Raw genomic sequence first — 10401 nt, 5'->3', positions numbered from 1 at the left:
TTTAAATATGTAAACTAAAGTGCAATCACATTCGTAAATGAATGGCTTCTGGTTTTAGAAATGTAAATAAACCAATCTATTGGTATCTATCAGACAACAAAATTGCAACAACTGTATTAACCATCAAAGTGAAGTCTAACTGTAGTCTTGAAACAAATCTGAATAAGGAAAAACATTGCAATAAAATAATGCAAACTGGTTTAACTTGAGAGTAGTTGAGATCTATCATGACAGAACATTACTCCTCGCAAACAGTTATCTGCCTCGCTGTGCTCAGTGTCGCTGTCCTTAATCTCATCCTATGGCTCCTCCGATAGCACGTCATCCTCACGTGACAGGGGTTGCTTTGTCCTGCGAAGTCAAATTCAGCATTCGCTTCAATGATATCTGGCGCCATCAAGCGTCGTGAATGGGTATAATGTCTAGACCCCAGTATAAGACTACCCCCACTTTTTCAGTCTTATTTCAATGCAAAAAACACTGTTTTATATTCGGACCAATACGGTATGTCTGTGTGAATTTGTACACAACAGGAAAAAAAACTCAAGTAACCACTTTCCTGTTTGTATGCACGCATACGTAGCGGGTAGGGTGGGGAGACAAACATGCACAAATAATGCGCAAATAATGAGACAAAATTTGAAAATGCACGCAAACGCACACAGTGGAAAAGGAAAGACAAAAAGAAACAAGTTACAATTTACCTGCGAGATTCAAGTAGTTTTTCTAGCTTTTGCAATTTGGACAACTCATGTTCAGTCAGCATGGCAACCTTACTGTTCTCCTGCATCAGTGTAGTTGACGATGGGGAATTGTTTCTCCCGATCCGCGTAACCATTTCTAGGGTGGAATTCCATCTTGTTGCAACGTCCTGCGTTAGCGATTCTTGTTTATGTCCGTGTGCAACTTGCTGGTCGTTTAATTCCTGGGCGTTTGATGGACTATGCTTGAAGTGCCCAAAAATCTTTGCGGCATCTGACCAAATACTTTCAAATCCACTGTCGTTAAGGGAAACTGTTACCTTTCTTTGCAGACTGTGGGCTGTACAGGGAAGGTGTTCAAATGGGAGTAGTCTAGCGGCTGCAACCATGTTACGAGCACTATCAGTGCAAAGCGTGGTTAACCTCTCCTTTATTTCCCGTTTGCAACATCCACAAAATGGTCAGCGCATGCCTCATTCATTGTCAATAAAATGCGCTGTGACCCCCAAGTAATTATCATTGTTCACAGAAGTCCATGACAGCATTATTCGCTGCTTTGTGAAGCATGTTCATCCGCTGAGAGCTCTCGTCCTCATACAAAGCGTGCATTCGTGACACTATGGTTCCTCTCGAAGGTAGATTATACTGTGCATCTCCCGATGCCGCTCGAATAATCTCTCGTAGTCCGTCGTCTTCAACTATGCTAATTGGGCGGCAGTTTTTCGCTATCCTCATAACCAAGGTATCGGTTACCTTCTCACTTTCAGCTTTAGTTTCAGCCACAAGCACCACATTCCAGCAGTGTTGCTTAGGGAGGCCCAGTCGAAGTTACTTCAGCAGGGTGTTTTGCTCGAAGATGATGCGACAAAGACAAACAACTTCTGTGATATTTCAATTCACGTTTACAAAGTGCGCAAACTACTATAGTTTTATCCAATGAGCCGACGAGCAAGTAAATCTTTCCACCTAAAAGCCCATTTTTGTCCATCTTTGCGCCAGAGACTCTCCTCGAAGTTTGCCTGCACTGCGTGAACAGAGGTAAAACGTCAGCCGCCACCGGAAGTAAATAAACCGCATTTTTTTTAACGTGTTACATTATTTAAATTAATCTCACAAGTTAACTTGTTAATTTTGACAGCCATAATATATATATATATATATATATATATATATATATATATATATATATATATATATATATATATATATATATATATATATATATATATATATATATATATATCTTTACACTTGTAAAATAGTGTGTTGCTTGTGAAATCCATGCATTCCAGCCATGTTTCCAAAAATTTAATTGTATTTATTAAATAAACGCATTTTGAACTCTTACCAATAGAGCGCAGAGTTGAAGGTCTCATTCATGTGAATTAAAAAGCTGAATTTAAATTATCCATCAAGCAAGCAAAAATGCCTGCCACATACGCAGAAGAAGAGATGGTCGACGTCACTCGCGACGTTGTGTTTGCGGAGGTAAATATGGTGCAGCGTGTCGGCTCATTTCGGCAGTGGAGCGTTTTGGTCGGAGGTGGAAATACAGTATTTGGGCTGAAATGATAAGGCAAGGCTTTTTCGAGATAATTTCATGGAGACATCGCTAAAGTTGACGTCATGTCATAACCGCGCGTATAAAATGAGCCGATCGAGCCGTGGCTGAATTATTACTATCACCATAAATGCCCACTTTATGCTTCATGTTTTAAGTGGGATTAAATTAAAGTCAACTATAAAGCCAATACAGTTACTCAAAACAACTGCCAGAGTCGCTGTCAGCACTGATACCTCCGCCCTAGCAAAGCGCATTTTGGGCTGCAAAAAAAAATCCGATAGGTATCTACTGTAGGACCACATATGAAAGTGGCCCAGAACTTTGACTTACTAAGAAGACATGAAGCAAATAAAATGCACTTCAATCGGACACATAATTAATTTCCCCAAGCCGCTCAGAGGGATATATACAAAAGGATGAAAGAGCCGCATGCTGCCCCGGAGCCGCAGGTTGCGACCCGTGGGCTAGGAGCATCTTATATCTATATACGCCGAGTAATAACAAAACAAAGTTGAAAACAGTCAAAAGGACTGCTCTCGTACTCCTAGTGTTGAAAACAGATGTGGAATCTTTTTTGTTCCTTCTTGGCCACGAGTGCTGTGTTCTTATTCCAGGTCAGCTTCTCCTCGATGTGGACTTCCAGGAAGCAGAAGTCATTGACCCTTTCCACACAGGTCCCACCAACGAGCATGGACTGAAAGTCAATTTTATTTTTTCTAAAGTCAATGATGAGCTCCTTTGTTTTGGATCTGCATTTCGTGCTGACATTAGCAAATAAATGACAGCAGAGTGTTTTTATGTATCATATTTATATATTTATATTTGTATTTATTTCCACATCTAATGTTCACTTTATTTTACATTTTTAATCACATTTTTACTTTTTATTCATTTTGACATTTATTTATTTTTGTGTATATATGTTGTTGTGTTTATTTCCATTTATATTACATTCCGAATTATGATTTATTTAGGCAGTTTTGTTCCTCCATAAAAGTTACTCTGAATGACAAAAATAACTTTGTAATTGCCACAGTTATCCAATTAACCCTGTAGCGGACCAATGTAGGATTTAATGAGCAGTTTACTGAATGTGTTTGTGTGTTCTTAGACATGCATGGCTTAATCTTGGACGCTCAACTCTCAATTTAACTGTGTTTATGTAGCCCTTCAAAAGCAATTGCTGCTGTAACCAAGTGATGTACAGAAAGACTGAAGCTAAATAGAAAAGTAGCCTATAGAAATGAAAGTCTTTATTGTCATTGTCCCATTCATTATATCCTACATTTTAGGTTCAACGGCACTGCGAGAGTCTCGTTTTTTAGTAGCTCCAACTCACCTTTCTCGTCTTTTTCACATTTTGTTTGTATTTCTGAACTTTGTCGTCTTCCTTCTGCTGTGTAAACATGGTCATAGATGCATAGTTTGTACTGGCTTGGAGCCAGGGTCCTGTTTACAGTCGGTATCAGATGTTGTAATACTCCCAGAGCATGACCAGGCATTCCCCCTGAGCTGAAGAGGAAGAGACGGGGATGTTGAGCCAGCAAAGAGCGTCAAGCAAAAAGGACACAATCCGTCACTTAGTACAGTATGAGGAATGCTAGATGACTGAGATGGATTTCTGGCATGCGAGACAGATTGCTGCTGATTACAAAGTCATGGCTGGCAGTGCTGACACCGGACTTGGTTGTTTGTGAGTGACTGTGTGAACCTCTCTTCCCTCTCCACTGTTTGCAGGTTCATGCATGTGTTGATGTGCTTGACACCTTGGCCACATACAAATGGATAGCCTACAATTCTGTGTCCTCCATACTTGGCAATTCTTTTTTTTATTGTTTTTTTCCTGTAACCACTATTGTTGCTGAAACAATGCAAACTTTCCCATTGTGGAACTGATAAAAGTTTTCAAATCAAATCTAATCTATGGGGCAGATCAAACAAAATTGGAGTTTATGAAATAGGGCTGACAATAGATTAAAAAAAATTAGGGATTAAATAATTATGATCTGTAATTAATTGATATAATTAATCAATGTTTTAATCTAACTTAAAAATTGCTAAGAAATGTCGGGTATTTCTGGAAAGTTTCCAGAAGGAAGTGGATTCTATAAGCGCAGACTAGGATAAGAATTTGACAAACAATTTTATTTACAGAAAAAAAACACAGGACCGACAAAGTACAATTTAAGACGCTGGTTTCAATCAACCTGGAAAACGTGATAAACAAAAAGCGCTTGCAAAAGGCAATGTAGGAAATAAACGGAAATTGCTTTTTTGCAAAAGGATAAGAAAACCTAAAACGTGTTTAATACAAACCGAGAATAAATGATTCTAAGGAACAAAAATACTACTTACACAAGACTAGGCGAAAAACGAGGCAAGAGCAAACGGGCAAAAACATGGAACGTCTATAACAGGGGTCCGCAAACTTTCACACTCAAAGAGCCATTTCGACATGGTTAAAAGCCCTGGGAGCTGCAAACACTTATTGACATTAACCTCCCAAAAAAGTCAGATTGTTTGAGTTCCCAGGCACCACTTCGTTCAAGTTGTATAATATCTTATTGCACACCCACGTCCACATATTACTACCTACAAAATACATTAAATCGGTAATTTGACGCTTGAATTGATTAAAAGAGTATAAACACCAAGCCGGAGACATACATACATCTGAGTACTTCAAGGTCTGCGCTCATCGTGCCCCCAGCCTTTGAAAAATCACACCAGCAAACACACCTGCCCAGTACAATGCAATACAATACATCTTCATTTTGGTTACAAGGGCTTCACATAACGCCTTCTTTCAGGTTTAAAGCCATGAGTGGTGCAGCAAATAAAACAATGATGCAATAAACCCCATCTAAAGTGCATTTTGAAATGAATCGATCCATATTGAACAAGCCAACGTAATCCAGCAAACCTAACTATTTCACTCATTATTGTCGACAAAAAAAAAGGCGGCATTCAGCAGACGGAGAACACCATCGTGTTGCACACACCTCCGGCAGTGAAATCGTGCTTTATTTGACTATTTGCTATTTTCACCACTTTAAATTGGCTTGAGTTGCATAAACATTACAGACGAAGTATCCATGGACCATGAGAATCGATTTATGATGGTGTAACGGTTCACAAAAGTCACGGCTCGGTACATACCTCAGTATGGGGGTCACGGTTTGGTACGGGTTCGGTAATAAGTCTCAAATGCATAAGACTAGGTTGTTGTTTTTTTATTTAGTTTTAACAGGGAGCAAGTTACAATTCAATTAGCTATAAAGCAAAAACATTCCCTGTTATAAAAGCACAAAATAGAATAAAAACTTGCAACATTAGGGTTGTTCATAAATAATAATAATAATAATAATGATTAAACACAGGAAAAGAACATTTCTTGTATCGATAGAATGAGGTTGCAGATAAAGTCGGGTAGCACTTGCCAACTAGTAACTTTAACTTTATTATAAGAGCAGCAAAGGACAGCTCATGCTCCACCACGGCTCTTGTGTGATTGTATATGACAGGGACCACGGTCTTGCTAATATGCGCCCGGGATGGAACATTGTAACGGGGCTCCAGCATGTTTAATAAACATTTGAAGCCCGGCTCCTCGACTAATGCCTATAGGCACATATATGTTATTGCTTCAGTAATTACTAATATCTTTGGAGCTGCCTGCTTTCACTTCTCCAGGCTGCTTAAAAGTAGCGGGGATAAGTTGTTTGTGTTGAGCGGGTTTCTTTTTCCTACCCCGGGTAACTGTATCGAGGTGACGCCGTCTTGCATGTGAAACAGATCTTATATTGTAGCCCATCATAACACGGCCTCCGATAAGGTAGAAAAACTTATTAGGGTTACACATGTGTTAGTTTGAAGTGTTACCTGCAACATACCGCGCGGAGGTCGAACAAAGCCGACACACAGTTCTTTTTCGCTTCACCGCTCGCACTCCATCGCCGTCGTACTCAAATTGGAAGCGAAATCTTCCCAAGCGGCTGATTTGTATTGTGCAGACGGCTCCTCTAGCTCCATATGCTTTCTCCCGCACTCGCCAGTTTTCGTCTACATTTGTTTTGATCCATGTCTTTTTCGAACAACAAATGTAGCTGTCGGTTGAACTGTTGACTTTTTTTTCCATCAGACGTATTCGCCATATGACTGCGTGCACCAAGTCGTTAAGCCCGTACCGAGACGGCCCAGGACGAATACAAAAACTGTTAGACCCCTAATTTATTATGAGAAAAAAAAAGGAATTTGACCCTATACTGTAATGTCTTTTGAAGACGTTACAATACACTTCTATTGGATAGTTATAACTTATTTTCCCAAGACATGCAGAGCTGCAAAATAAGGATGAAAGAGCCGTATGTGGTTCTGGAGCTGAGGGTTGCCAACCCCTGGTCTATAAGATTAATTTGGCAACAGGGTCATGAGCAAGGTGAAAGATCCGACAGTGTCTAGTAAAGCTGGCAGTCCTTAAATAGTCCACTGATTTTAATGCAGCACAGGTGTGCTGCCAAGGACACGCCTACCGCGCCAGCAGGAGCAGGAGGCAAAAACAAAATAAAACCATGACAAGAAAAGCCCCAAAGCCCCCCATTGTCTGTCTGCATGTATCTGTTTTATGGTGTATATCTTTTTTTTCAGTTACCCAGTCATTTGCCACCTTGAGGAACTGTTTTTCACATTTACCAGCCAAGTCCCTGGTTTTTGTTTTCACGAAGATCAGTGCAAAATGAGTTAAAGTTACACTCATCATCAATCAAGTGTCCAGTCACCCCCAAATAACCGTGGTTGCAAGTTGAGGTCCAGTGATCTGCGGTTAAAGAAAATTTGTCCGAATCGGCCACCAAAACATCAAGCTTGCTTTTCTTTTCACCGTGATACATCTTGCTGACTTTAGTCATCACTGCAGTCCTGCATGGTGTTTTGTATCATGGGTCATTGGACGTTGTTTGTAACACCTCAATTAATCCCTTGTTTTGGATTTCCGGTTTGGAAACAATTAGTCAAGTCAAGTCAAATTTATTTATGTAGCCCTTAATCACAGTAAAGTCTCAAAAGGCTTCACATATGCACCAGATCATATACACGACATCCCCCTGATCTTTACCCCCAGGAGAGCAAGGAAAAACAAAAAAAAAACCCACCTGGGGAAAAGTGAGAAACCTTGAGAAGGGACCACAGATGGGGGAATCCCCCTTCCAGGATGATCAGGCTGCAATGGATGCGGAGTGGGCAACATTGAACACACGTTATAGTACTATACAGTGTTTGTTAAAGTGATGTGAAAGTTAATCAAATGAAGTGCTGCAGGAAGATGACATCGATGAAGTGAGCAGGGGCCCAATGGTCGTCAATGTAGACATCTCCATAACATCGCCTCCGAGGATCTGGTCAGCCCCCAATCTTGTAGCAGTCAGTTGCTGTTGGATCGAAACAGCAACCTCCAATTCGGTCGTCATCACCTAATGCCCAAGCCTGGGAAAAGGGGGCAGAAAAGGAATAGAAGCGGCAGTAAAGTGGCCAAAACAAACAGTTCAACTAAATGCAGAATCGTACAAATAAGTCTTAAGTCGTGTTTTAAACATTTCTACTGAGATAGTGCCTCTAATATACGCGGGCAGAGCATTCCAAAGCATCGGTGCCCGAACAGAAAACGCTCTAGAGCCTGCGAACTTCTTTTTGGCTCTCGGGATCACTAAAAGGCCACCGAAGGTTTCGGATCGGAACATATGGTATCACTAAGTCGACGAGATAGGAAGGTGCTAAGCCGTGCAGTATTTTGTAGGTAAGTAGCAAAACCTTGAAATCGCATCTCAAGTGGACTGGGAGCCAATGCAAATTGGCTAATATCGGAGTAATATTATCGAACTTTCTCGTCCTTGTCAAGAGTCTTGGTGCGGCATTTTGGACTAACTGCAGACTTTTAATACTAGACATGGGAAGACCAGAGAGCAAAACGTTACAATAATCTAGGCGAGACGTAACAAATGTGTGGATTAAAATTTCTGCATCACTATTCAACAGAATTGGATGAATTTTAGCAATATTACAGAGATGGAAAAAAGCGGTTCTAGTAATATTCTTAATGTGCATTTTAAAAGACAAATTTGTGACGAATATAACACAAAGATTTTATGTTGAATCACTTTGGGTAATAGTACATTTATCGAGCCTCAGAGTGGCGTTAATGACGAGCACGGCCAATAATCAACATCTCAGTTTTATCCATTGTTTAATCTCGGCAAGGCACGCCTCTAAATTACAGCTATTAGCCGGGTTTGTTATCTCGAGCGACATATATAATTGGGTATCGTCAGCATAACAATGAAAAGTAATGTTATATTTACGTATAATATCACCAAGCGGAAGCATGTAGATGCTAAACAACAGGGGTCCTAGTACGGATCCCTTCGGGACTCCAGATGTAACTTTACAAAACTCGGAAGTCGCATTGCCATGAATTACACTGTGCGTCCTTTCTGAGAGGTAAGAATTAAACCAAGAAAGTGCTGAGCCTGAGATACCAACACATCCTTCAAGGCGTTCTAATAGTATGTTATGATCGACGGTGTCAAAAGCAGCACTAAGGTCAAGTAAAAGTAGTATTGATGAGGTGTCGGAGTCCATAGCTAAGATCATTAGTCACATTAGCAAGAGCCGTCTCAGTAGAGTGATGGGCTTTAAATCCCGACTGAAGAATTTCAAATCGATTGTTAGTGGCCATATAGTCACTAAACTGTTGCGCTACAACTTTTTTGAGAATTTTCGGAATAAAAGGGGGATTTGAAACCGGCCTATAATTACTGAGGTTCTCTGGATCAAGGTTTGGCCGCTTAAACAGAGGTTGAATAACAGCGGTTTTAAAGGCTGCTGGTACAGTGCCCGAGGTGAGTGATAAATGAATGATATTTAAGACGGAGGGTCCTAGGGTTGTAAAAAATTCTTTGATGAGTTTACCAGGAAGCGGGTCGAGCACGCAAGTTGTCTGTTTTGCCGCACCAACTAATTTTGCTAGGCTTTCAAGAGATACTATTTTAAAAAGAGATAGGGTTGTCAGACAGTTATCAGCCATGATAACCCTACTAACATCAGTATTCGCTGAATTCAACAGGGTTTTAGTAGCGGTGTTATTAATCTCGTCCCGAATGCGCTTAATCTTCAGCGTAAAGAATTGCATGAAGTCATGGGCTGAATGAGAGGAGCTATTGGAGGTCGGCAGCTGTTTCGTTAGCATTGCCACTGTATCAAATGAATTTTTAGGATTGTTTTTATTTAGAACAATTAATCTGGAAAAGTAATTAGTTTTGGCTAAGACGAGTGCTTCTTTATATATAAGTAAGCTATCACACCATGCCTGATAGAAGACCTCAAGTTTAGTTGCACGCCATTTGCGCTCTAGCTTCCTACATGATTGTTTAAATGAGCGGGTTTCCTCAGTAAACCACGGAGTAGGGCGTTTAGGGTGAGTTTTAGGTCTTAATGGTGCTACAGAGTCAAGCGCATTTAACAGAGCAGCATTAAAATAATTTGTGAGGTTGTCAATCGAACCAATATAGCTCGGAAACTAAGCAGTTGCCAGGGGCAGTAGCTCAGAATGCGCTGCCGTGGTTGAAGAACGAATATTTCGGCTGCTAAAGCTTTGTTTGTGGTCAGAGCGATGGTAATGAGTCTGCACTTCAAATTTTACAAAGTAATGGTCAAACATAACAGTAGTATACGGTAACACCATTACATTTGAGCATGCTAAACCTCGGGTTAATATCAAAAATATCTAAAGTATTACCCTTTTTATGCGTCGCTTTGTCAATTATCTGCGTGAAATCAAAGCTATCAATTATTGTCTGAAACGCCGCTGCAAGTGGTTCAGACGGGAGATTCATATGAATGTTAAAGTCACGCATAATCACTATATTATCTGCATGAGTTACCAAATCAACCAAAAACTCAGAGAACCCATCTAAAAATCCAGCGTACGAGAAGGGGGACGGTAAATAACTGCGAGAAAAAAACGGCAATGAGACTGTTGATCGCATAGTGAGCACTTCAAATGTTTTAAAGGCGTCACTAGAATGCGTGCTAAGTTTGAAATCAGATTCATAAATAAGGGCTACACCCCCACCTTTCTTACAA

General features: G+C 40.3%; 1 pseudogene; it reads right to left on the bottom strand.

Moving 5' to 3' along the window:
* Nucleotides 1-7805: 7805 nt before the first annotated feature.
* LOC147152366 (uncharacterized) lies at nt 7806-10151 on the bottom strand (annotated as a pseudogene).
* Between the last annotated feature and the right edge of the window lie 250 nt (nt 10152-10401).

The sequence above is a fragment of the Filicampus tigris genome, chromosome 2, assembly GCF_054856515.1.
Source record: "Filicampus tigris isolate MCC_2025a chromosome 2, RoL_Ftig_1.0, whole genome shotgun sequence".
Classification (NCBI taxonomy): Eukaryota; Metazoa; Chordata; class Actinopteri; order Syngnathiformes; family Syngnathidae; genus Filicampus; species Filicampus tigris.
The sequence above is the reverse complement of the archived record's forward strand: the minus strand, read 5'-3'. Positions and strand labels throughout refer to the sequence as shown.